General features: G+C 49.0%; 1 protein-coding gene across 2 annotated transcripts in view; it reads right to left on the bottom strand.

Annotated features, from left to right (window-relative positions):
• Nucleotides 1-25,610, bottom strand: part of PRDM16 (PR/SET domain 16) — a 608,720-nt gene that overhangs the window by 582,311 nt on the left and 799 nt on the right. The gene's annotated exons all lie outside the window — the stretch shown is intronic.

The following is a 25,610-nucleotide window of genomic DNA, read 5'->3' as shown; positions in this document are numbered from 1 at the left end:
GTAGTCTCCCTGTGCAAGCATCAGTTGTTTCCGACATTGGGGTGACATTGCTTTCACACAATCTCCTTTATCTTTCTCCCCCACAACAGACACCCTGTGGGGCAGGTGGGGCTGAAAGAGCTCTCCCCAGAAGCTGCCTTTTCAAGGACAGCTCTGCAAGAGCTATGGCTGACCAAAGGCCATTCCAGCAGCTGCAAGTGGAGGAGTGGGGACTCGGTTTCCTCAGTTAAGAGTCTGCACACACGACCACTACCCCAAACATGTAGTCTAACACATGCAGTCTGCCAATTCCTTCTTTTACCCAACATAAGAGGTCCTTTGCCTGGGTCGTGGCGGTCTGGGAGGGGAAATCCCCCAACCGGCCTTTGATGGTGTGTTACTGGAAGCAGTGCGCAGAGTCAAGAGCTTGGGGGTGCTACTGGAGTCTTCCCTGACAATGGAAGCCCAGATAGCAGCCACTGCTAAATCCGCCTTTTTTCATCTTAGGTGGGCAAGGCAGTTGGCTCCCTTCCTGGAGCATGGCGACGTGGCAACAGCGATCCATGCAACGGTCACCTCGAGGTTAGACTACTGTAATGCCCTCTACATGGGGCTGCCTCTGTGCTGAACTCGGAAACTGCAGCTAGTGCAGAACGCAGCAGCCAAGCTGTTAATGGGACTCCCTAGGTGGGAACATATACAGCCTAGGCTGCGGGAACTGCACTGGCTGCCAATTGTGCACTGAGTTCGTTACAAGGTGCTGGTTATTACCTTTAAAGCCCTATATGGCCGAGGACCTGCCTACCTTAGGGACTGTCTCTCCCCATATGTTTCCCAGAGAGTACTGAGATCTAGTTCACAAAATCTATTCAGCTATTGTCTTACCCCTCCAACAGAACACAGGCCCTCTTCACGCTTAGCCCATGCAGCTTGCAGACCTTCTAACAGAGCAGAAAAGGGCTTCAAAAGTTGAGTCTCACCCTTTCCAACACCACCCTCTCTTATACTCACGAACAATCAACTAACCATTGATCAGTTAACCAGGTGTGAAAAGGAAATTAGGAGAGGAGGAAGAGAAGGTTTGCAGAGCAGCCTCCCAAGGGAAAATCTCTCAGGGACAGAAACTGCTTGACAGGTGTTTTGCATCAGAAGAGCCAGAACTCCAAATAGCCCAAAATCCTGGCAATACTTAAGAGTCTGACAAACAGATCTCATCACCCTACTAAAGCACGAGGCCTCAATTGCCAAATTCCTTCCACCAGAACAGTTGAAGAGAAGCTTGTCCAACAACAGCCCCTCACTTTTATCTGGATTAAGTTTCAGTTTCCGGGCCCTGTGAATCAGTTTGGTGTGTGGGTTAAGTGCGCGGACTCTTATCTGGGACAACCGGGTTTGATTCCCCATTCCTTCACTTGCAGCTGCTGAAATGGCCTTAGGGCAGCCATAGTGGTTAAGTGAGCAGACTCTTATCTGGGAGAACCGGGTTTGATTCCCCACTCCTCCACTTGCAGCTGCTGGAATGGCCTTGGGTCAGCCATAGTGGTTAAGTGAGCAGACTCTTATCTGGGAGAACCGGATTTGATTCCCCACTCCTCCACTTGCAGCTGCTGGAATGGCCTTGCGGCAGCCAAAGTGCTTAAGTGAGCAGACTCTTATCTGGGAGAACCGGGTTTGATTCCCCACTCCTCCACTTGCACCTGCTGGAATGGCCTTGGGGCAGCCATAGCTCTTGGAGTTGTCCTTGTGAGCCAGTTTGGTGTAAAGGTTAAGTGTGCATACTCTTATCTGGGAGAACCGGGTTTGATTCCCCACTCCTCCGCTTACACCTGCTGGAATGGCCTTGGGGCAGCCATAGCTCTTGGAGTTGTACTTGTGAGCCAGTTTGGTGTAAAGCTTAAGTGTGCAGACTCTTATCTGGGAGAACCGGGTTTGATTCCCCACTCCTCCACTTGCAGCTGCTGCAATGGCCTTGGGTAAGCCATAGTGGTAAAGTGAGAAGACTCTTATCTGGGAGAACCAGGTTTGATTCCCCACTCCTCCACGTGCACCTGCTGGAATGGCCTTGAGTCAGCCATAGCTCTTGGAGTTTTCCTTGTGAGCCAGTTTGGTGTAAAAATTAAGTGTGCAGACTCTTATCTGGGAGAACCGGGTTTGATTCCCCGCTCCTCCACTTGCAGCTGCTGCAATAGCCTTGGGTCAGCCATAGTGGTTAAGTGAGCAGACTCTTATCTGGGAGAACCCTGTTTGATTCCCCACTCCACCACTTGCACCTTCTGGAATAGCCTTGGGTCAGCCATAGTGGTTAAGTGTGCGGACTCTTATCTCGGAGAACCGGATTTGATTCCCCACTCCTGCCCTTGCAGCTGCTGGAATGGCCTTGGGTCAGCCACAGTGGTTAAGTGTGCGGACTCTTATCTGGGAGAACCGGATTTGATTCCCCACTCCTCCACTTGCAGCTGCAGCAATGGCCTTGGGGCAGCCATAGTAGTTAAGAGAGCAGACACTTATCTGGGAGAACCGGGTTTGATTCCCCACTCCTCCGCTTGCACCTGCTGGAATGGCCTTGGGGCAGCCTTAGCTCTTGGAGTTGTCCTTGTGAGCCAGTTTGGTGTAAAGGTTAAGTGTGCAGACTCTTATCAGGGAGAACCGGGTTTGATTCCCCACTCTTCCTCTTGCACCTGCTGGAATGGCCTTGGGGCAGCCATAGTGGTTAAGAGAGCAGACACTTATCTGGGAGAACCGGGTTTGATTCCCCACTCCTCCACTTGCACCTGCTGGAATGGCCTTGGGGCAGCCTTAGCTCTTGGAGTTGTCCTTGTGAGCCAGTTTGGTGTAAAGGTTAAGTGTGCAGACTTATCTGGGAGAACCGGGTTTGATTCCCCACTCTTCCACTTGCACCTGCTGGAATGGCCTTGGGGCAGCCTTAGCTCTTGGAGTTGTCCTTGTGAGCCAGTTTGGTGTAAAGGTTAAGTGTGCAGACTTATCTGGGAGAACCGGGTTTGATTCCCCACTCCTCCACTTGCAGCTGCTGCAATGGCCTTGGGTCACCCATAGTGGTTAAGTGAGCAGACTCTTATCTGGGAGAACCGGGTTTGATTCCCCACTCCTCCACTTGCACCTGCTGGAATGGCCTTGAGTCAGCCATAGCCCTTGGAGTTTTCCTTGTGAGCCAGTTTGGTGTAAAATTTAAGTGTGCAGACTCTTATGTGGGAGAACCGGGTTTGATTCCCCACTCCTCCACTTGCAGCTGCTGGAATGGCCTTGGGTCAGCCATAGTGGTTAAGTGTGCAAACTCTTATCTGGGAGATCCAGATTTGATTCCCCACTCCTCCCCTTACAGCTGCTGGAATGGCCTTGGGTCAGCCATAGTGGTTAAGTGTGCGGACTCTTATCAGGGAGAACCGGATTTGATTCCCCACTCCTCCACTTGCACCTGCTGGAATGGCCTTGAGTCAGCCATAGTGGTTAAGTGTGCGGACTCCTATCTGGGAGAAACGGGTTTGATTCCCCGCTCCTCCACTTGCAGCTGCTGCAATAGCCTTGGGTCAGCCATAGTGGTTAAGTGAGCAGACTCTTATCTGGGAGAACCCTGTTTGATTCCCCACTCCACCACTTGCACCTTCTGGAATAGCCTTAGGTCAGCCATAGTGGTTAAGTGTGCGGACTCTTATCTGGGAGAACCGGATTTGATTCCCCACTCCTGCCCTTGCAGCTGCTGGAATGGCCTTGGGTCAGCCATAGTGGTTAAGTGTGCGGACTCTTATCTGGGAGAACTGTCAAGTCTGCTATGAATTACTCAATACCTGTATTAAGTTTGGTTCTGAAGTGAAGGAGTCTGGGTACCTTACAGTGTACACCGATTGCTGCTAGCTCACTTTCCTGCCCCCTCACTAGAGAAGCCTTTGTTGTGTAGTCTGCTTTGAAATGCTAACATGTGAATAAGATAAGGGCGCCTTCCCAGCCTTGTTCTCTGTGGGAGAGGCTTCGGCCTGGGAACGAAGGGAGTAGCATCCTAGTGCGAAAATGTGTTGCATAGATTACCCCCACCGTAGGAATTCCTTTCATCTATACCTTAAATGCTGGTTTAGAGCCTATGTATTTTAGTCCTTCAATCTTTGCCATGGTCTCTAGTTCTGTTTACAATAAACTTGTTGCTCTGTTTCACCAAGAGACTCGTTATTGAATACAGCCGACTTGACAAGAACCGGATTTGATTCCCCACTCCTCCACTTGCAGCTGCAGCAATGGCCTTGGGGAGCCATAGTGGTTAAGAGAGCAGACACTTATCTGGGAGAACCGGGTTTGATTCCCCACTCCTCCACTTGCACCTGCTGGAATGGCCTTGGGGCAGCCATAGCTCTTGGAGTTGTCCTTGTGAGCCAGTTTGGTGTAAAGGTTAAGCGTGCAGACACATATCTGGGAGAACCGGGTTTGATTCCCCACTCCTCCACTTGTGGCTGCTGAAATACACTTGGGTCAGCCATAGTGGTTAAGTGAGCAGACTCTTATCTGGGAGAACCGGGTTTGATTCCCCACTCCACCACTTTCACCTGCTGGAATAGCCTTGGGTCAGCCATAGTGGTTAAGTGAGCAGACTCTTATCTGGGAGAACCCTGTTTGATTCCCCACTCCACCACTTGCACCTGCTGGAATAGCCTTGGGTCAGCCATAGTGGTTAAGTGTGCGGACTCTTATCTCGGAGAACCGGATTTGATTCCCCGCTCCTCCACTTGCGGCTGCTGAAATACACTTGGGTCAGCCATAGTGGTTAAGTGAGCAGACTCTTATCTGGGAGAACCGGGTTTGATTCCCCACTCCTCCACTTGCACCTGCTGGAATGGCTTTGGGGCAGCCATAGCTCTTGGAGTTGTCCTTGTGAGCCAGTTTGGTCTAAAGGTTAAGTGTGCAGACTCTTATCTGGGAGAACCGGGTTTGATTCCCCACTCCTCCACTTGCAGCTGCTGCAATAGCCTTGGGACAGCCATAGTGGTTAAGTGAGCAGACTCTTATCTGGGAGAACCCTGTTTGATTCCCCACTCCACCACTTGCACCTGCTGGAATAGCCTTGGGTCAGCCATAGTGGTTAAGTGTGCGGACTCTTATTTCGGAGAACCGGATTTGATTCCCCACTCCTGCCCTTGCAGCTGCTGGAATGGCCTTGGGTCAGCCATAGTGTTTAAGTGTGCGGAGTCTTATCTGGGAGAACCGGATTTGATTCCCTACTCCTCCACTTGCAGCTGCTGCAATGGCCTTGGGGCAGCCATAGTGGTTAAGAGAGCAGACACTTATATGGGAGATCCGGGCTTGATTCCCCACTCCTCCACTTGCACCTGCTGGAATGGCCTTGGGGCAGCCTTAGCTCTTGGAATTATACTTGTGAGCCAGTTTGGTGTAAAGGTTAAGTGTGCAGACTCTTATCTGGGAGAACCGGGTTTGATTCCCCAGTCCTCCACTTGCACCTGCTGGAATGGCCTTGGGGCAGCAATAGTGGTTAAGGGAGCAGACTCTTATCTGGGAGAACCGGGTTTGATTCCCCACTCTTCCACTTGCACCTGCTGGAATGGCCTTGAGTCAGCCATTGCTCTTGGAGTTGTGTTGTGAGCCAGTTTGGTGTAAAAGTTAACTGTGCAGACTCTTATCTGGGAGAACCGGGTTTGATTCCCCAGTCCTCATCTTGCAGCTGCTGGAATGGCCTTGGGTCAGCCATAGTGGTTAAGTGAGCAGACTCTTATCTGGGAGAACCGGGGTTGATTCCCAACTCCTCCATGTGCACCTGCTGGAATGGCCTTGGGCAGCCATAGCTCTTGGAGTTGTCCTTGTGAGCCAGTTTGGTGTAAAGGTTAAGTGTGCAGACTGTTATCTGGGAGAACCGGATTTGATTCCCCGCTCCTCCACTTGCGGCTGCTGAAATACACTTGGGTCAGCCATAGTGGTTAAGTCTTCTCGATTGCCCCCTGGTCATTTCCGTTGCAAGGGTTGCAAAGCGTGCAAGTACTCTCTACAAATAAAAGAGTATGTGGATCCTAGATCCCAGACAACCATTAAATTGACAGGTTTCACTAATTGTGACTCTAAAGGGGTCATCTATGCCCTGGTCTGTGGAGATTGCTCTAAAATGTACATAGGATGTTCCCGTAGGGCAATTAAGACACGTGTTTTGGAACACATCTCAAGGGTTCGCCATCAAGTTCCTGGTGTTCCTTTCCTTCAACATTTTACTGAGACTGATCATAACTTAGAAGCCTTAAAATTCTTTGTGATTCAGAAAATTGGTGAAAGTAGAGGTGGTGATTTACAAAGGACCATGTTACAAAAAGAGGCACGGTGGATACATCGTTTAAACACTATTGAACCCTCTGGCCTTAATCAACACAATGATTTCTCTAGTTATATATAATGTATTTTGTTTCTTGGGTATGTTGGTAGATTGTGGTGTGGTCTCCTTTAAATGGTTGAGTAACAACAGCTGTGTCCGTCCTTTTTAAAAAAAGCCGTGGGCTCTGGCAGCCCAAGCTGCAAATTAAGATACCTAAATGGGCGTTTGAGAAAGAACTTGGCTGGAGTTTTCAGGTTGTTTTACCAACTGTATCTGTATGTTTTTGTTAAGATCTCTTTGGTTTTGGGTGGTTTTTATCGGTCACTTTTGTTGTTTGCAGTTTGACTTACGAGGAAGCTGCAGGAGCAGCGGAACGCAATCAAATCCGGGGTTTGCGTGAAGGTTAGAATTTGTTCTTCAGAAGTCAACTAACAACGGAGGGACTCCTGCGGAACATTATTTTTGAGTCTTTGTACTCATTTTGGAAAACTCTGTGACTGTGTGGGGTCCTCCTTGGAGTATTGTTTTGAGACTGTTATTTATACTGTATGAATGTATGCCCACTGTTGTGGGCTGTTCATTTCATTACAATAGAACTTTATATACACCAGTTAAGAGTGTTTGTTTGTGCACAATATCTTGTATTTCTGTATAGTGGTTAAGTGAGCAGACTCTTATCTGGGAGAACCGGGTTTGATTCCCCACTCCTCCACTTGCACCTGCTGCAATGGCCTTGGGGCAGCCTTAGCTCTTGGAGTTGTCCTTGTTAGCCAGTTTGGTGTAAAGGTTAAGTGTGCAGACTCTTATCTGGGAGAACCGTGTTTGATTCCCCACTCTTCCATTTGCACCTGCTGGAATGGCCTTGAGTCAGCCATTGCTCTTGGAGTTGTGTTGTGAGCCAGTTTGGTGTAAAAGTTAAGTGTGCAGACTGTTATCTGGGAGAACCAGGTTTGATTCCCCAGTCCTCATCTTGCAGCTGCTGGAATGGCCTTGGGTCAGCCATAGTGGTTAAGTGAGCAGACTCTTATCTGGGAGAACCGGGTTTGAATCCCCACTCCTCCAATTGCACCTGCTCGAATGGCCTTGGGGCAGCCATAGCTCTTGGAGTTGTCCTTGTGAGCCAGTTTGGTGTAAAGGTTAAGTGTGCAGACTTATCTGGGAGAACCGGGTTTGATTCCCCACTCCTCCACTTGCAGCTGCTGGAATGGCCTTGGGTCAGCCATAGTGGTTAAGTGTGCAGACTCTTATCTGGGAGAACCAGATTTGATTCCCCACTCCTCCCCTTACAGCTGCTGGAATGGCCTTGGGTCAGCCATAGTGGTTAAGTGTGCGGACTCTTATCAGGGAGATCCGGATTTGATTCCCCACTCCTGCACTTGCACCTGCCGGAATGGCCTTGAGTCAGCCATAGCTCTTGGAGTTCTCCTTGTGAGCCAGTTTGGTGTAAAAGGTAAGTGTGCAGACTCTTATCTGGGAGAACCGGGTTTGATTCCCCAGTCCTCATCTTGCAGCTGCTGGAATGGCCTTGGGGCAGCCATAGTGCTTAAGTGAGCAGACTCTTATCTGGGAGAACCGGGTTTGATTCCCCGCTCCTCCACTTGCGGCTGCTGAAATACACTTGGGTCAGCCATAGTGGTTAAGTGAGCAGACTCTTATCTGGGAGAACCGGGTTTGATTCCCCACTCCTCCACTTGCACCTGCTGCAATGGCCTTGGGGCAGCCTTAGCTCTTGGAGTTGTCCTTGTTAGCCAGTTTGGTGTAAAGGTTAAGTGTGCAGACTCTTATCTGGGAGAACCGTGTTTGATTCCCCACTCTTCCATTTGCACCTGCTGGAATGGCCTTGAGTCAGCCATTGCTCTTGGAGTTGTGTTGTGAGCCAGTTTGGTGTAAAAGTTAAGTGTGCAGACTGTTATCTGGGAGAACCAGGTTTGATTCCCCAGTCCTCATCTTGCAGCTGCTGGAATGGCCTTGGGTCAGCCATAGTGGTTAAGTGAGCAGACTCTTATCTGGGAGAACCGGGTTTGAATCCCCACTCCTCCAATTGCACCTGCTCGAATGGCCTTGGGGCAGCCATAGCTCTTGGAGTTGTCCTTGTGAGCCAGTTTGGTGTAAAGGTTAAGTGTGCAGACTTATCTGGGAGAACCGGGTTTGATTCCCCACTCCTCCACTTGCAGCTGCTGGAATGGCCTTGGGTCAGCCATAGTGGTTAAGTGTGCAGACTCTTATCTGGGAGAACCAGATTTGATTCCCCACTCCTCCCCTTACAGCTGCTGGAATGGCCTTGGGTCAGCCATAGTGGTTAAGTGTGCGGACTCTTATCAGGGAGATCCGGATTTGATTCCCCACTCCTGCACTTGCACCTGCCGGAATGGCCTTGAGTCAGCCATAGCTCTTGGAGTTCTCCTTGTGAGCCAGTTTGGTGTAAAAGGTAAGTGTGCAGACTCTTATCTGGGAGAACCGGGTTTGATTCCCCAGTCATCATCTTGCAGCTGCTGGAATGGCCTTGGGGCAGCCATAGTGCTTAAGTGAGCAGACTCTTATCTGGGAGAACCGGGTTTGATTCCCCGCTCCTCCACTTGCGGCTGCTGAAATACACTTGGGTCAGCCATAGTGGTTAAGTGAGCAGACTCTTATCTGGGAGAACCGGGTTTGATTCCCCACTCCTCCACTTGCACCTGCTGGAATGGCCTTGGGGCAGCCATAGCTCTTGGAGTTGTCCTTGTGAGCCAGTTTGGTATAAAGGTTAAGTGTGCAGACTCTTATCTGGGAGAACCATGTTTGATTCCCCAGTCCTCCACTTGCACCTGCTGGAATGGCCTTGGGGCAGCCACAGCTCTTGGAGTTGTCCTTGTGAGCCAGTTTGGTGTAAAGGTTAAGTGTGCAGACTCTTATCTGGGAGAACCGTGTTTGATTCCCCAGTCCTCCACTTGCACCTGCTCGAATGGCCTTGGGGCAGCCATAGCTCTTGGAGTTGTCCTTGTGAGCCAGTTTGGTGTAAACGTTAAGTGTGCAGACCTATCTGGGAGAACCGGGTTTGATTCCCCACTCCTCCACTTGCACCTGCTGGAATGGCCTTGAGTCAGCCATTGCTCTTGGAGTTGTCCTTGTGAGCCAGTTTGGTGTAAACGTTAAGTGTGCAGACCTATCTGGGAGAACCGGGTTTGATTCCCCACTCCTCCACTTGCAGCTGCTGCAATGGCCTTGTGTCACCCATCGTGGTTAAGTGAGCAGACTCTTATCTGGGAGAACCGGGTTTGAATCCCCACTCCTCCACGTGCACCTGCTGGAATGCCCTTGGGGCAGCCATAGCTCTTGGAGCTGCCCTTGTGAGCCAGTTTGGTCTAAAGGTTAAGTGTGCAGACTCTTATCTGGAAGAACCGGGTTTGATTCCCCACTCTTCCACTTTCACCTACTGGAATGGCCTTGGGGCAGCCTTAGCTCTTGGAGTTGTCCTTGTGAGCCAGTTTGGTGTAAAGGTTAAGTGTGCAGACTTATCTGGGAGAACCGGGTTTGATTCCCCACTCCTCCACTTGCAGCTGCTGCAATAGCCTTGGGTCAGCCATAGTGGTTAAGTGAGCAGACTCTTATCTGGGAGAACCCTGTTTGATTCCCCACTCCACCACTTGCACCTTCTGGAATAGCCTTGGGTCAGCCATAGTGGTTAAGTGTGCGGACTCTTATCTCGGAGAACCGGATTTGATTCCCCACTCCTGCCCTTGCAGCTGCTGGAATGGCCTTGGGTCAGCCACAGTGGTTAAGTGTGCGGACTCTTATCTGGGAGAACCGGGTTTGATTCCCCACTCCTCCACTTGCAGATGCTGCAATGGCATTGGGTGACCAATAGTGGTTAAGTGAGCAGACTCTTATCTGGGAGAACCGGGTTTGATTCCCCACTCCTCCACTTGCACCTGCTGGAATGGCCTTGAGTCCGCCATAGCTCTTGGAGTTTTCCTTGTGAGCCAGTTTGGTGTAAAATTTAAGTGTGCAGACTCTTATGTGGGAGAACCGGGTTTGATTCCCCACTCCTCCACTGGCACCTGCCTGGAATCGCCTTGGGTCAGCCATAGTGGTTAAGTGTGCAGACTCTTATCTGGGAGAACCAGATTTGATTCCCCACTCCTCCCCTTACAGCTGCTGGAATGGCCTTGGGTCAGCCATAGTGGTTTAGTGTGTGGACTCTTATCAGGGAGAACCGGATTTGATTCCCCAGTCCTCCACTTGCAGCTGCTGGAATGGCCTTGAGTCAGCCATAGCTCTTGGAGTTCTCCTTGTGAGCCAGTTTGGTGTAAAAGTTAAGTGTGCAGACTCTTATCTGGGAGAACCGGGTTTGATTCCCCAGTCCTCCATTGCAGCTGCTGGAATGGCCTTGGGTCAGCCACACTGCTTAAGTGAGCAGACTCTTATCTGGGAGAACCGGGTTTGATTCCCCACTCCTCCACTTGCACCTGCTGGAATGGCCTTGGGGCAGCCATAGCTCTTGGAGTTGTCCTTGTGAGCCAGTTTGGTGTAAAGGTTAAGTGTGCAGACTCTTATCTGGGAGAACCGGGTTTGATTCCGCGCTCCTCCACTTGCGGCTGCTGAAATACACTTGGGTCAGCCATAGTGGTTAAGTGAGCAGACTCTTATCTGGGAGAACCGGGTTTGATTCCCCACTCCTCCACGTGCAACTGCTGGAATGGCCTTGGGGCAGCCATAGCTCTTGGAGTTGTCCTTGTGAGCCAGTTTGGTGTAAAGGTTAAGTGTGCAGACTCTTATCTGGGAGAACCGGGTTTGATTCCCCGCTCCTCCACTTGCGGCTGCTGAAATACACTTGGGTCAGCCATAGTGGTTAAGTGAGCAGACTCTTATCTGGGAGAACCGGGTTTGATTCCCCACTCCTCCACTTGCACCTGCTGGAATGGCCTTGGGGCAGCCATAGCTCTTGGAGTTGTCCTTGTGAGCCAGTTTGGTCTAAAGGTTAAGTGTGCAGACTCTTACCTGGGAGAACCGGGTTTGATTCCCCACTCCACCCCTTGCACCTGCTGGAATAGCCTTGGGTCAGCCATAGTGGTTAAGTGAGCAGACTCTTATCTGGGAGAACCCTGTTTGATTCCCCACTCCACCACTTGCACCTGCTGGAATAGCCTTGGGTCAGCCATAGTGGTTAAGTGTGCGGACTCTTATCTCGGAGAACTGGATTTGATTCCCCACTCCTGCCCTTGCAGCTGCTGGAATGGCCTTGGGTCAGCCATAGTGGTTAAGTGTGCGGATTCTTATCTGGGAGAACCGGATTTGATTTCCCAGTCCTCCACTTGCAGCTGCTGCAATGTCCTTGGGGCAGCCATAGTGGTTAAGAGAGCAGACACTTATCTGGGAGAACCAGGTTTGATTCCCCCCTCCTCCACTTGCACCTGCTGGAATGGCCTTGGGGCAGCCATAGCTCTTGGAGTTGTCCTTGTGAGCCAGTTTGGTGTAAAGGTTAAGTGTGCAGACTCTTATCTGGGAGAACCGGGTTTGATTCCCCACTCCTCCACTTGCACCTGCTGGAATGGCCTTGGGGCAGCAATAGTGGTTAAGGGAGCAGACTCTTATCTGGAAGAACCGGGTTTGATTCCCCACTCTTCCACTTGCACCTGCTGGAATTGCCTTGGGGCAGCCTTAGCATTTGGAGTTGTCCTTGTGAGCCAGTTTGGTGTAAAGGTTAAGTGTGCAGACTCTTATCTGGGAGAACCGTGTTTGATTCCCCACTCTTCCACTTGCACCTGCTGGAATGGCCTTGAGTCAGCCATTGCTCTTGGAGTTGTGTTGTGAGCCAGTTTGGTGTAAAGGTTAAGTGTGCAGACTCTTATCTGGGGGAACGGGGTTTGATTCCTCAGTCCTCCACTTGCAGCTGCTGGAATGGCCTTTGGTCAGCCATAGTGGTTAAGTGAGCAGACTCTAATCTGGGAGAACCGGGTTCGATTCCCCACTCCTCCACTTGCACCTGCTCGAATGGCCTTGGGGCAGCCATAGCTCTTGGAGTTGTCCTTGTGAGCCAGTTTGGTGTAAAGGTTAAGTGTGCAGACTTATCTGGGAGAACCGGGTTTGATTCCCCACTCCTCCACTTGCAGCTGCTGCAATGGCCTTGGGTCACCCATAGTGGTTAAGTGAGCAGACTCTTATCTGGGAGAACCGGGTTTGATTCCCCACTCCTCCACATGCAGATGCTGCAATGGCATTGGGTGACCAATAGTGGTTAAGTGAGCAGACTCTTATCTGGGAGAACCGGGTTTGATTCCCCACTCCTCCACTTGCACCTGCTGGAATGGCCTTGGGTCAGCCATAGTGGTTAAGTGTGCAGACTCTTATCTGGGAGAACCAGATTTGATTCCCCACTCCTCCCCTTACAGCTGCTGGAATGGCCTTGGGTCAGCCATAGTGGTTAAGTGAGCAGACTCTTATCTGGGAGAACCAGGTTTGATTCCCCAGTCCTCCACTTGCAGCTGCTGGAATGGCCTTGTGTCAGCCATAGCTGTTGGAGTTCTCCTTGTGAGCCAGTTTGGTGTAAAAGTTAAGTGTGCAGACTCTTATCTGGGAGAACCGGGTTTGATTCCCCAGTCCTCCACTTGCAGCTGCTGGAATGGCCTTGGGTCAGCCACAGTGCTTAAGTGAGCAGACTCTTATTTGGGAGAACCGGGTTTGATTCCCCACTCCTCCACTTGCACCTGCTGGAATGGCCTTGAGTCCGCCATAGCTCTTGGAGTTTTCCTTGTGAGCCAGTTTGGTGTAAAATTTAAGTGTGCAGACTCTTATGTGGGAGAACCGGGTTTGATTCCCCACTCCTCCACTGGCACCTGCCTGGAATCGCCTTGGGTCAGCCATAGTGGTTAAGTGTGCAGACTCTTATCTGGGAGAACCAGATTTGATTCCCCACTCCTCCCCTTACAGCTGCTGGAATGGCCTTGGGTCAGCCATAGTGGTTTAGTGTGTGGACTCTTATCAGGGAGAACCGGATTTGATTCCCCAGTCCTCCACTTGCAGCTGCTGGAATGGCCTTGAGTCAGCCATAGCTGTTGGAGTTCTCCTTGTGAGCCAGTTTGGTGTAAAAGTTAAGTGTGCAGACTCTTATCTGGGAGAACCGGGTTTGATTCCCCAGTCCTCCACTTGCAGCTGCTGGAATGGCCTTGGGTCAGCCACAGTGCTTAAGTGAGCAGACTCTTATTTGGGAGAACCGGGTTTGATTCCCCACTCCTCCACTTGCACCTGCTGGAATGGCCTTGGGGCAGCCATAGCTCTTGGAGTTGTCCTTGTGAGCCAGTTTGGTGTAAAGGTTAAGTGAGCAGACTCTTATCTGGGAGAACCGGGTTTTATTCCCCACTCCTCCACGTGTAACTGCTGGAATGGCCTTGGGGCAGCCATAGTGCTTAAGTGAGCAGACTCTTATCTGGGAGAACCGGGTTTGATTCCCCACTCCTCCACTTGCACCTGCTGGAATGGCCTTGGGGCAGCCATAGCTCTTGGAGTTGTCCTTGTGAGCCAGTTTGGTGTAAAGGTTAAGTGTGCGGACTCTTATCTCGGAGAACCGGGTTTGATTCCCCACTCCTGCCCTTGCAGCTGCTGGAATGGCCTTGGGTCAGCCATAGTGGTTAAGTGTGCGGATTCTTATCTGGGAGAACCGGATTTGATTTCCCAGTCCTCCACTTGCAGCTGCTGCAATGTTCTTGGGGCAGCCATAGTGGTTAAGAGAGCAGACACTTATCTGGGAGAACCAGGTTTGATTCCCCACTCCTCCACTTGCACCTGCTGGAATGGCCTTGGGGCAGCCTTAGCTCTTGGAATTATACTTGTGAGCCAGTTTGGTGTAAAGGTTAAGTGTGCAGACTCTTATCTGGGAGAACCGGGTTTGATTCCCCACTCCTCCACTTGCACCTGCTGGAATGGCCTTGGGGCAGCAATAGTGGTTAAGGGAGCAGACTCTTATCTGGGAGAACTGGGTTTGATTCCCCACTCTTCCACTTGCACCTGCTGGAATTGCCTTGGGGCAGCCTTAGCTCTTGGAGTTGTCCTTGTGAGCCAGTTTGGTGTAAAGGTTAAGTGTGCAGACTCTTATCTGGGAGAACCGTGTTTGATTCCCCACTCTTCCACTTGCACCTGCTGGAATGGCCTTGAGTCAGCCATTGCTCTTGGAGTTGTGTTGTGAGCCAGTTTGGTGTAAAGGTTAAGTGTGCAGACTCTTATCTGGGGGAACGGGGTTTGATTCCTCAGTCCTCCACTTGCAGCTGCTGGAATGGCCTTTGGTCAGCCATAGTGGTTAAGTGAGCAGACTCTAATCTGGGAGAACCGGGTTCGATTCCCCACTCCTCCACTTGCACCTGCTCGAATGTTCTTGGGGCAGCCACAGCTCTTGGAGTTGTCCTTGTGAGCCAGTTTGGTGTAAAGGTTAAGTTTGCAGACTCTTATCTGGGAGAACCGGGTTTGATTCCCCACTCCTCCACTTGCACCTGCTCGAATGTCCTTGGGGCAGCCATAGCCCTTGGAGTTGTCCTTGTGAGCCAGTTTGGTGTAAAGGTTAAGTGTGCAGACTCTTATCTGGTACAACCGGGTTTGATTCCCCAGTCCTCCACTTGCAGCTGCTGCAATGGCCTTGGGTCACCCATAGTGGTTAAGTGAGCAGACTCTTATCTGGGAGAACCGGGTTTGATTCCCCACTCCTCCACTTGCACCTGCTGGAATCTACTTGGGGCAGCCACAGCTTTTGGAGTTGTACTTGTGAGCCAGTTTGGTGTAAAGGTTAAGTGTGCAGACTCTTATCTGGGAGAACCGGGTGTGATTCCCCAGTCCTCCACTTGCACCTGCTGGAATGGCCTTGGGGCAGCCATAGTGGTTAAGGGAGCAGACTCTTATCTGGGAGAACTGGGTTTGATTCCCCACTCCTCCACTTGCACCTGCTGGAATAGCAGAGGTCCATCGGTGGCTATTAAAAAGGAAAAGGTAGTCCCCTATGCAAGCACCAGTTGTTTCTGACTCTGGGGTGACGTCACATCATGGCAGACCTTTTTACGAGATGGTTTGCCATTGCCTTCCCCAGTCATCTACACTTCCCCCCCAGCAAGCTGGGTACTCATTTTACCAACCTCGGAAGGATGGAAGGCTGAGTCAACCTTGAATCAGCTACCTGAACCCAGCTTCTGCTAGGATCGAACTCAGGTTGTGAGCAGAGAGCTCGGACTGCAATACTGCAACTTTACCACTTTGCGCCACGGGGCTCCTTTCAGTGGCTATTAGCCACAATGTATTGTTGGAACTCTCTATCTGGAGAAGAAACATTCATAAGAACATAAGAGAAGCCATGTTGGATCAGGCCAATGGCCCATTCAGTCCAACACTCTGTGTCACACAGTGGCCAAAAAACCCAGGTGCCATCAGGTGGTCCATCATTGGCCCAGGACACTAGAAGCCCTCCCACTCTTATGTTCTTATGACAGTATCTGCAGACTCCATAATACCCAGAGTTGGCCCTGCCACTAGGCAAACTAGGCAATTGCCTAGGGCACTGGCCTTCTGGGGGCACCAAATTGGCACCCTCGTTTGACTTGGTGATGTTATCAGTGTGTGGGGGGGCAGAAGTTAGCCTTGCCAGACAGTCTAGGGCCAGCCCTGGCAATACCATGCCTTCTTCCCTCTAGTCATGGTTGGGAAGAAGTGGAGAACAGCGCTAAAGCAAGCATAGGAAGTGAGGTCCAGCCAGCCAGGGGGTTCGTAGAAGGAAACAAAGATTAATTCATTAAATTAAAATGGGTTGGGTCCAGCGGTAGATTTGCACTAAAAGAAGAGGCAGATCATTTTTTGCTGAATCCCTCCTTCCACTACAGATTCACCCCTTGTGCTCTTATGGGGGGGGGGGGCGGTGTTTCCTGTGCCCCAGGCAGCATTTGGGAAAGTCAGTAAGAAAGTTGCAATATGCAGGAGGAAAGAAGGTCCCATCCTGCTGATGGAAATCCCTTCTACTTGATCCATCCCAATATTTCTAGGCCTCTATGGCACAGGAGTTGGGTGCAAAGGGAATTTCTCCACTTCTTTCTGCCTTACTTCAATGTCTTTCCAAGTAGGACCATGTACACTGGTGGACCTGCATTGTTACCCAAATATGTGGTCTCTTAATCAGGTGGAGGAATTAGTTTTAAAGAACCAGAGTAAGAGGTGGTAACTGAGTTCTCCACCAGTGTTTATGGGGATTTTTCCCTTAAGAGAACTCTCAAAATAAACCGAGCAGATGTTCAACCAGAAAGGTTTTTTTATTGAAATAAAAATGAGCAAGAAGCATACACATGAACACATACACACACTGAAAACACTTTACAAGGCTGGCTAAGAGGAAACAGGGAGAAAAGTGGGAAAGAAAAGCTGTAATTTCCAGTCTCAAAGAAAGAGGTCTATGGAAGCAGCAAGTTGATCAGCAAAACAACATGCATTTTGTGGCAAGAAACCCAACAAAGATAGGGGTGTGGAAGAGGATTCAAGTCACACACATACTCCTAAGGAGAAGACTCTCTTGTAGGGCAGAATGTGCCCTCTGATATGTTTGCTAGCAAAATGATAACTTAATGTGTTGGATGAAAAGATGGGAGAGATTTGATGGGTTTTCCTGAAGTGGACAATAGGTGTGAATGGGGCTTGATGACCCTAGTACCAGATAGGAAAAGCTACTAGGTTTGATTAATAGAATTAAGCGTTGCTTAATTAAGATAAATGGGTGCAAGGAAGAAATGATGAGACTTGATGAGATTAGTCCAAGGTGAGTCAACAGGTTATAGGGAGACCTGTTGTCCTAAATTATGCAATTCTCTGAAGCATGGAGAAAGTTGTTAGCTAGCCAGCCGCTCTTGCTCACACTTCTAAACTATATGTCCAGGCTTGTTTTGAACTGGTATCCATTTTGTGTCATTTTAGGCCAAGCAGCATATTGTACTTATGATATTTTAGATGATATTTTAGGAGCAGTGTTTATAGTTACACTAGCTTTAAACTGCTCCTCAGCAACAGGAGGGGTCTGACTGCTAACTTGCAGATAGAAAGAACTGAGAACTGTACTACATCTATGAAAGGAAGATCTTTCAATGGACCTTTCCATTTCCCTCTTTCCTCAAGTCAAGGAGCACTTCCATCATGATGCTGAGATCTCTATCACTTGCCAGATCTCAATGTGAGCATCTCTGAAGAAATGGAGGAGGAGGAAGAGGAAAGAGAAGAAGGAGGAGCTGACTGGCTTTATACCCCGTCCTTCACTTGGAGTCCCAGATTGGCTTACAATCTCCTTCCCTTCCTCTCCCTGCAACAGACACCCTGTGAGGGAGATGAGGTTGAGAGCTCTGAGAGAACTGCTCTTGAAAGAACAGTTCAGAGAAAGCTGTAACTGGCCCAAGGCCACCCAGCTGGCCACACGTGGAGACATGGGGAATCAAACCTGGTTCTCCAGATTAGAGTCCACTACTCTTAACCACTACACCAAACTGGTTAAATGCCTTTATATTGTATATTTTTATCCCAGCCTCCCTCAAAGAAGCTCAGGGCAGTATGCACATCTAAGAGAAGTAAGAAACTAACAGAACAACTCAGAACAACTCTAGAAGGTAGGATGGACTGGAAGACAGTGGCTGGCCCATGGTCACCAAGTGAGCATCAAGGCAGAATGGGGATTTGAACTTGGATCTCCCAGATCTCATGAAACTACTGTAACAAGTCAGACCAGTGGTCCTAGTGCAGTGCTGATGGGCAACATGGTGCCCACCACCACCTTTCCTGGTGCCCACCAAGTGTTTTTATATCATGGGCATGGTCAGGTGGAGCTTTTCCCAGCAAGGCTTCTGGGGAAAGTTCCACCTGTTCCTTTGTGAGCAGCAGCTGCCAACACAGAACACCACATCTTGACTGCGTGACTGAAGGTAAGCTATGGTAGCCCCTTTGTGACTGGTTCCACCTCCTGCTGCAGCCATTTTGTAGCAGTCATTTTGTGGCTGATACTATGTCAGAAGTCCAAATGTGCTTGCAGGCTCCGAAAGGTTGGGTCTGAGTCAGACAACTGGTCCAACGTGGTCAATACGAACTACTCTAACTGGCAGAGGCTCTCCAGGGTCTCTAGATGAGGTCTTTCACACCACCTACTACAAGATCCTTTTAACAGGGGGATATAGGAGACTGAACCAGAGCTTTCTGTATGCCTAGCAAATGCTGTACAGCTCAGCCATGGCCTCTCTCCTTGCAGTCAGTCAAACACTCCAGCCAGGGTCCATACTGGCTCTTCCATTCACCCTAAAATGTCAAGTAGTGACCAGGTTAAGAATCAGTCCTCATATCCCAAATACCTTATCAAAACAACTCTTAATTCTTCAAAGCAATTCAGCTAGCAGATGCACTTATGGGAGAAATTTGTGCACACTGAAGCTAGAATGTTTCCAAAAGAACAGAGTGTAAATTAGGGTTTCTAGAATCTTTCGGGCTCAAGTGCCGTGTTCTACTGGAGAAAGTTTTCCTTCCAGACATTTCGTTCTCAGCTGCGGAGAACAGCCTCAGTGGCGTTGCAGCCAGAGCAGGCGCTCTGAACTTCTGGGCTGCTGTGCATTGAAAAACGTTGGATTTCAGGAGAAAATTTGAATCCACTGCTGGGCGCATTATTGGCACTCCCAGGAAAGGCAGCGCGTCCCTGCGGGCGCGAGGGCCCTTCTGCGACGCCCACGACTGAAGGAAAGCGACGGTATGCAAAATTCTGTCATTTTCTGGGTTGAGTAATTCTGAAAGTTTATCTTCCTGAGAGGTATCCCGTCGATAGGGAAAAATTTTGGAAGTCTTTCCGTTCTCCATTATAGCCTATGGCATGGAGTGCCTCCTGTGCTCCGAAGGACCGAAGCAATAAAACGGTCTCCAATAATCTGGCGTTTTAAGGGTTAAGTAACCCTGAAGGGTAACTTAACCCTTAAAACGTTGGATTTCAGGAGAAAATTGGAATCCACTGCTGGGCGCATTTTTGGGACTCCCGAAAAAGGCAGCCCGTCCCTGCGGGCGTGAGGGCCCTTCTGCGACGCCCACGACCGAAGGAATGCGACGGTCTGCAGAATTCTGTCATGTTCTGGGTTGAGTAATCCTGAAAGTTTATCTTCCTGAGAGGTATACTGTCGATAGGGAAAACTTTTGGAAGTCTTTCCGTTCTCCATTATAGCCTATGGGATTCATTGGAATGGGTTAGGGTTAGAGTTCAGGACACACTTATGTTCGGGTGAAAATTGGGGTTTGGTTTAGGGTTGGGTAAGATGTATTTTTGATATCACACTGAATGGTATACTCTTGATGGGGAAAATTTTTGGATGTTTTCCCATTCTCCATTAAAACCTATGGGAATCATTACAGTGAAAGGCAGCCCACGGCTAGGGGGATGGAGTGTCTCCTGTGCTCCGAAGGACCGAAGCAATAAAACGGTCTCCAATAATCCGGCGTTTTAAGGGTTAAGTAACCCTGAAGGGTAACTTAACCCTTAAAACGTTGGATTTCAGGAGAAAATTGGAATCCACTGCTGGGCGCATTTTTGGCACTCCCGGGAAAGGCAGCCCGTCCCTGCGGGCGTGAGGGCCCTTCTGCGACGCCCACGACCGAAGGAATGCGACGGTCTGCAAAATGCTGTCATGTTCTGGGTTGAGTAATCCTGAAAGGTTATCTTCCTGAGAGGTATACTGTCGATAGGGAAAATTTTTGGAAGTCTTTCCGTTCTCCATTATAGCCTATGGGATTCATTGGAATGGGTTAGGGTTAGAGTTCAGAACACACTTATGTTCGGGCGAAAATTGGGGTTTGGTTTAGGGTTGGGTAAGATGTATTTTTGATATCAAACTGAATGGTATACTCTTTATGGGGAAAATTTTTGGATGTTTTTCCATTCTCCATTAAAACCTATGGGAATCATTACAGTGAAAGGCAGCCCACGGCTAGGGGAATGGAGTGTCTCCTGTGCTCCGAAGGACCGAAGCAATAAAACGGTCTCCAATAATCCGGCGTTTTAAGGGTTAAGTAACCCTGAAGGGTAACTTAACCCTTAAAACGTTGGATTTCAGGAGAAAATTGGAATCCAATGCTGGGCGCATTTTTGGCACTCCCGGGAAAGGCAGCCCGTCCCTGCGGGCGTGAGGGCCCTTCTGCGACGCCCATGACCGAAGGAATTGGACGGTCTGCAAAATTCTGTCATGTTCTGGGTTGAGTAATCCTGAAAGTTTATCTTCCTGAAAGGTATACTGGCGATAGGGAAAATATTTGGAAGTCTTTCCGTTCTCCATTATAGCCTATGGGATTCATTGGAATGGGTTAGGGTTAGGTTTAGATTTCAGGACACACTTACGTTCAGGTGAAAATTGGGGTTTGGTTTAGGGATGGGTAAGATGTATTTTTGATATCACGCTGAATGGTATACTCTTGATGGGGAAAATTTTTGGATGTTTTTCCATTCTCCATTGAAACCTATGGGAATCATTACAGTGAAAGGCAGCCCACGGCTAAAGCGATGGAGTGTCTCCTGTGCTCCGAAGGACCGAAGCAATAAAACGGTCTCCAATAATCCGGCGTTTTAAGGATTAAGTAACCCTGAAGGGTAACTTAACCCTTAAAACGTTGGATTTCAGGAGAAAATTGGAATCCACTGCTGGGAGCATTTTTGGCACTCCCGGGAAATGCAGCCCGTCCCTGCAGGCGTGAGGGCCCTTCTGCGATGCCCACGACCAAAGGAATGTGACGGTCTGCAAAATTCTGTCATGTTCTGGGTTGAGTAATCCTGAAAGTTTATCTTCCTGAGAGGTATACTGTCGATAGGGAAAACTTTTGGAAGTCTTTCCGTTCTCTATTATAGCCTATGGGATTCATTGGAATGGGTTAGGGTTAGGGTTAGAGTTCAGGACACACTTATGTTCGGGCGAAAATTGGGGTTTGGTTTAGGGTTGGGTAAGATGTATTTTTGATATCACACTGAATGGTATACTCTTGATGGGGAAAATTTTTGGATGTTTTTCCATTCTCCATTAAAACCTATGGGAATCATTACAGTGAAAGGCAGCCCACGGCTAGGGGGATGGAGTGTCTCCTGTGCTCCGAAGGAGCGAAGCAATAAAACGGTCTCCAATAATCCGGCGTTTTAAGGGTTAAGTAACCCTGAAGGGTAACTTAACCCTTAAAACGTTGGATTTCAGGAGAAAATTGGAATCCACTGCTGGGCGCATTTTTGGCACTCCCGGGAAAGGCAGCCCGTCCCTGCGGGCGTGAGGGCCCTTCTGCGACGCCCATGACCGAAGGAATTGGACGGTCTGCAAAATTCTGTCATGTTCTGGGTTGAGTAATCCTGAAAGTTTATCTTCCTGAAAGGTATACTGGCGATAGGGAAAATATTTGGAAGTCTTTCCGTTCTCCATTATAGCCTATGGGATTCATTGGAATGGGTTAGGGTTAGGTTTAGAGTTCAGGACACACTTACGTTCAGGTGAAAATTGGGGTTTGGTTTAGGGATGGGTAAGATGTATTCTTGATATCACGCTGAATGGTATACTCTTGATGGGGAAAATTTTTGGATGTTTTTCCATTCTCCATTGAAACCTATGGGAATCATTACAGTGAAAGGCAGCCCACGGCTAAAGCGATGGAGTGTCTCCTGTGCTCCGAAGGACCGAAGCAATAAAACGGTCTCCAATAATCTGGCGTTTTAAGGATTAAGTAACCCTGAAGGGTAACTTAACCCTTAAAACGTTGGATTTCAGGAGAAAATTGGAATCCACTGCTGGGAGCATTTTTGGCACTCCCGGGAAATGCAGCCCGTCCCTGCAGGCGTGAGGGCCCTTCTGCGATGCCCACGACCAAAGGAATGTGACGGTCTGCAAAATTCTGTCATGTTCTGGGTTGAGTAATCCTGAAAGTTTATCTTCCTGAGAGGTATACTGTCGATAGGGAAAACTTTTGGAAGTCTTTCCGTTCTCCATTATAGCCTATGGAATTCATTGGAATGGGTTAGGGTTAGAGTTCAGGACACACTTATGTTCGGGCGAAAATTGGGGTTTGGTTTAGGGTTGGGTAAGATGTATTTTTGACATCACACTGAATGGTATACTCTTGATGGCGAAAATTTTTGGATGTTTTTCCATTCTCCATTAAAACCTGTGGGAATCATTACAGTGAAAGGCAGCCCACGGCTAGGGGGATGGAGTGTCTCCTGTGCTCCGAAGGACCGAAGCAATAAAACGGTCTCCAATAATCCGGCGTTTTAAGGGTTAAGTAACCCTGAAGGGTAACTTAACCCTTAAAACGTTGGATTTCAGGAGAAAATTGGAATCCACTGCTGGGAGCATTTTTGGCACTCCCGGGAAATGCAGCCCGTCCCTGCGGGCGTGAGGGCCCTTCTGCGACGCCCATGACCGAAGGAATTCGACGGTCTGCAAAATTCTGTCATGTTCTGGGTTGAGTAATCCTGAAAGTTTATCTTCCTGAGAGGTATACTGGCGATAGGGAAAATTTTTGGAAGGCTTTCCGTTCTCCATTATAGCCTATGGGATTCATTGGAATGGATTAGGGTTAGAGTTCAGGACACACTTATGTTCGGGTGAAAATTGGGGTTTGGTTTAGGGTTGGGTAAGATGTATTTTTGATATCACACTGAATGGTATACTCTTCATGGGGAAAATTTTTGGATGTTTTTCCATTCTCCATTAAAACCTATGGGAATCATTACAGTGAAGGGCAGCCCACGGCTAGGGGGATGGAGTGTCTCCTGTGCTCCGAAGGACCGAAGCAATAAAACGGTCTCCAATAATCCGGCTTTTTAAGGGTTAAGTAACCCTGAAGGGTAACTTAACCCTTAAAACGTTGGATTTCAGGAGAAAATTGGAATCCACTGCTGCGCGCATTTTTGGCACTCCCGGGAAAGGCAGCCCGTCCCTGCAGGCGTGAGGGCCCTTCTGCGACGCCCACGACCGAAGGAATGCGACGGTCTGCAAAATGCTGTCATGTTCTGGGTTGAGTAATCCTGAAAGGTTATCTTCCTGAGAGGTATACTGTCGATAGGGAAAATTTTTGGAAGTCTTTCCGTTCTCCATTATAGCCTATGGGATTCATTGGAATGGGTTAGGGTTAGGGTTAGAGTTCAGGACACACTTATGTTCGGGTGAAAATTGGGGTTTGGTTTAGGGTTGGGTAAGATGTATTTTTGATATCACACTGAATGGTATACTCTTGATGGGGAAAATTTTTGGATGTTTTTCCATTCTCCATTAAACCTATGGGAATCATTACAGTGAAAGGCAGCCCACGGCTAGGGGGATGGAGTGTCTCCTGTGCTCCGAAGGACCGAAGCAATAAAACGGTATCCAATAATCCGGCGTTTTAAGGTTAAGTAACCCTGAAGGGTAACTTAACCCTTAAAACGTTGGATTTCAGGAGAAAATTGGAATCCACTGCTGGGCGCATTTTTGGCACTCCCGGGAAAGGCAGCCCGTCCCTGCGGGCGTGAGGGCCCTTCTGCGACGCCCACGACCGAAGGAATGCGACGGTCTGCAAAATGCTGTCATGTTCTGGGTTGAGTAATCCTGAAAGGTTATCTTCCTGAGAGGTATACTGTCGATAGGGAAAATTTTTGGAAGTCTTTCCGTTCTCCATTATAGCCTATGGGATTCATTGGAATGGGTTAGGGTTAGGGTTAGAGTTCAGGACACACTTATGTTCGGGTGAAAATTGGGGTTTGGTTTAGGGTTGGGTAAGATGTATTTTTGATATCACACTGAATGGTATACTCTTGATGGGGAAAATTTTTGGATGTTTTTCCATTCTCCATTAAAACCTATGGGAATCATTACAGTGAAAGGCAGCCCACGGCTAGGGGGATGGAGTGTCTCCTGTGCTCCGAAGGACCGAAGCAATAAAACGGTCTCCAATAATCCGGCGTTTTAAGGTTAAGTAACCCTGAAGGGTAACTTAACCCTTAAAACGTTGGATTTCAGGAGAAAATTGGAATCCACTGCTGGGCGCATTTTTGGCACTCCCGGGAAAGGCAGCCCGTCCCTGCGGGCGTGAGGGCCCTTCTGCGACGCCCACGACCGAAGGAATGCGACGGTCTGCAAAATGCTGTCATGTTCTGGGTTGAGTAATCCTGAAAGGTTATCTTCCTGAGAGGTATACTGTCGATAGGGAAAATTTTTGGAAGTCTTTCCGTTCTCCATTATAGCCTATGGGATTCATTGGAATGGGTTAGGGTTAGGGTTAGAGTTCAGGACACACTTATGTTCGGGTGAAAATTGGGGTTTGGTTTAGGGTTGGGTAAGATGTATTTTTGATATCACACTGAATGGTATACTCTTGATGGGGAAATTTTTGGATGTTTTTCCATTCTCCATTAAAACCTATGGGAATCATTACAGTGAAAGGCAGCCCACGGCTAGGGGGATGGAGTGTCTCCTGTGCTCCGAAGGACCGAAGCAATAAAACGGTCTCCAATAATCCGGCGTTTTAAGGGTTAAGTAACCCTGAAGGGTAACTTAACCCTTAAAACGTTGGATTTCAGGAGAAAATTGGAATCCACTGCTGCGCGCATTTTTGGCACTCCGGGAAGAGCAGCCCGTCCCTGCGGGCGTGAGGGCCCTTCTGCGACGCCCACGACCGAAGGAATGCGACGGTCTGCAAAATGCTGTCATGTTCTGGGTTGAGTAATCCTGAAAGGTTATCTCCTGAGAGGTATACTGTCGATAGGGAAAATTTTTGGAAGTCTTTCCGTTCTCCATTATAGCCTATGGGATTCATTGGAATGGGTTAGGGTTAGGGTTAGAGTTCAGGACACACTTATGTTCGGGTGAAAATTGGGGTTTGGTTTAGGGTTGGGTAAGATGTATTTTTGATATCACACTGAATGGTATACTCTTGATGGGGAAAATTTTTGGATGTTTTTCCATTCTCCATTAAAACCTATGGGAATCATTACAGTGAAAGGCAGCCCACGGCTAGGGGGATGGAGTGTCTCCTGTGCTCCGAAGGACCGAAGCAATAAAACGGTCTCCAATAATCCGGCGTTTTAAGGGTTAAGTAACCCTGAAGGGTAACTTAACCCTTAAAACGTTGGATTTCAGGAGAAAATTGGAATCCACTGCTGCGCGCATTTTTGGCACTCCCGGGAAAGGCAGCCCGTCCCTGCGGGCGTGAGGGCCCTTCTGCGACGCCCACGACCGTAGGAATCCGACGGTCTGCAAGATTCTGTCATGTTCTGGGTTGAGTAATCCTGAAAGGTTATCTTCCTGAGAGGTATACTGTCGATAGGGAAAATTTTTGGAAGTCTTTCCGTTCTCCATTATAGCCT

Source organism: Heteronotia binoei, chromosome 18 (genome assembly GCF_032191835.1).
Source record: "Heteronotia binoei isolate CCM8104 ecotype False Entrance Well chromosome 18, APGP_CSIRO_Hbin_v1, whole genome shotgun sequence".
NCBI lineage: Eukaryota > Metazoa > Chordata > Lepidosauria > Squamata > Gekkonidae > Heteronotia > Heteronotia binoei.
The sequence above is the reverse complement of the archived record's forward strand: the minus strand, read 5'-3'. Positions and strand labels throughout refer to the sequence as shown.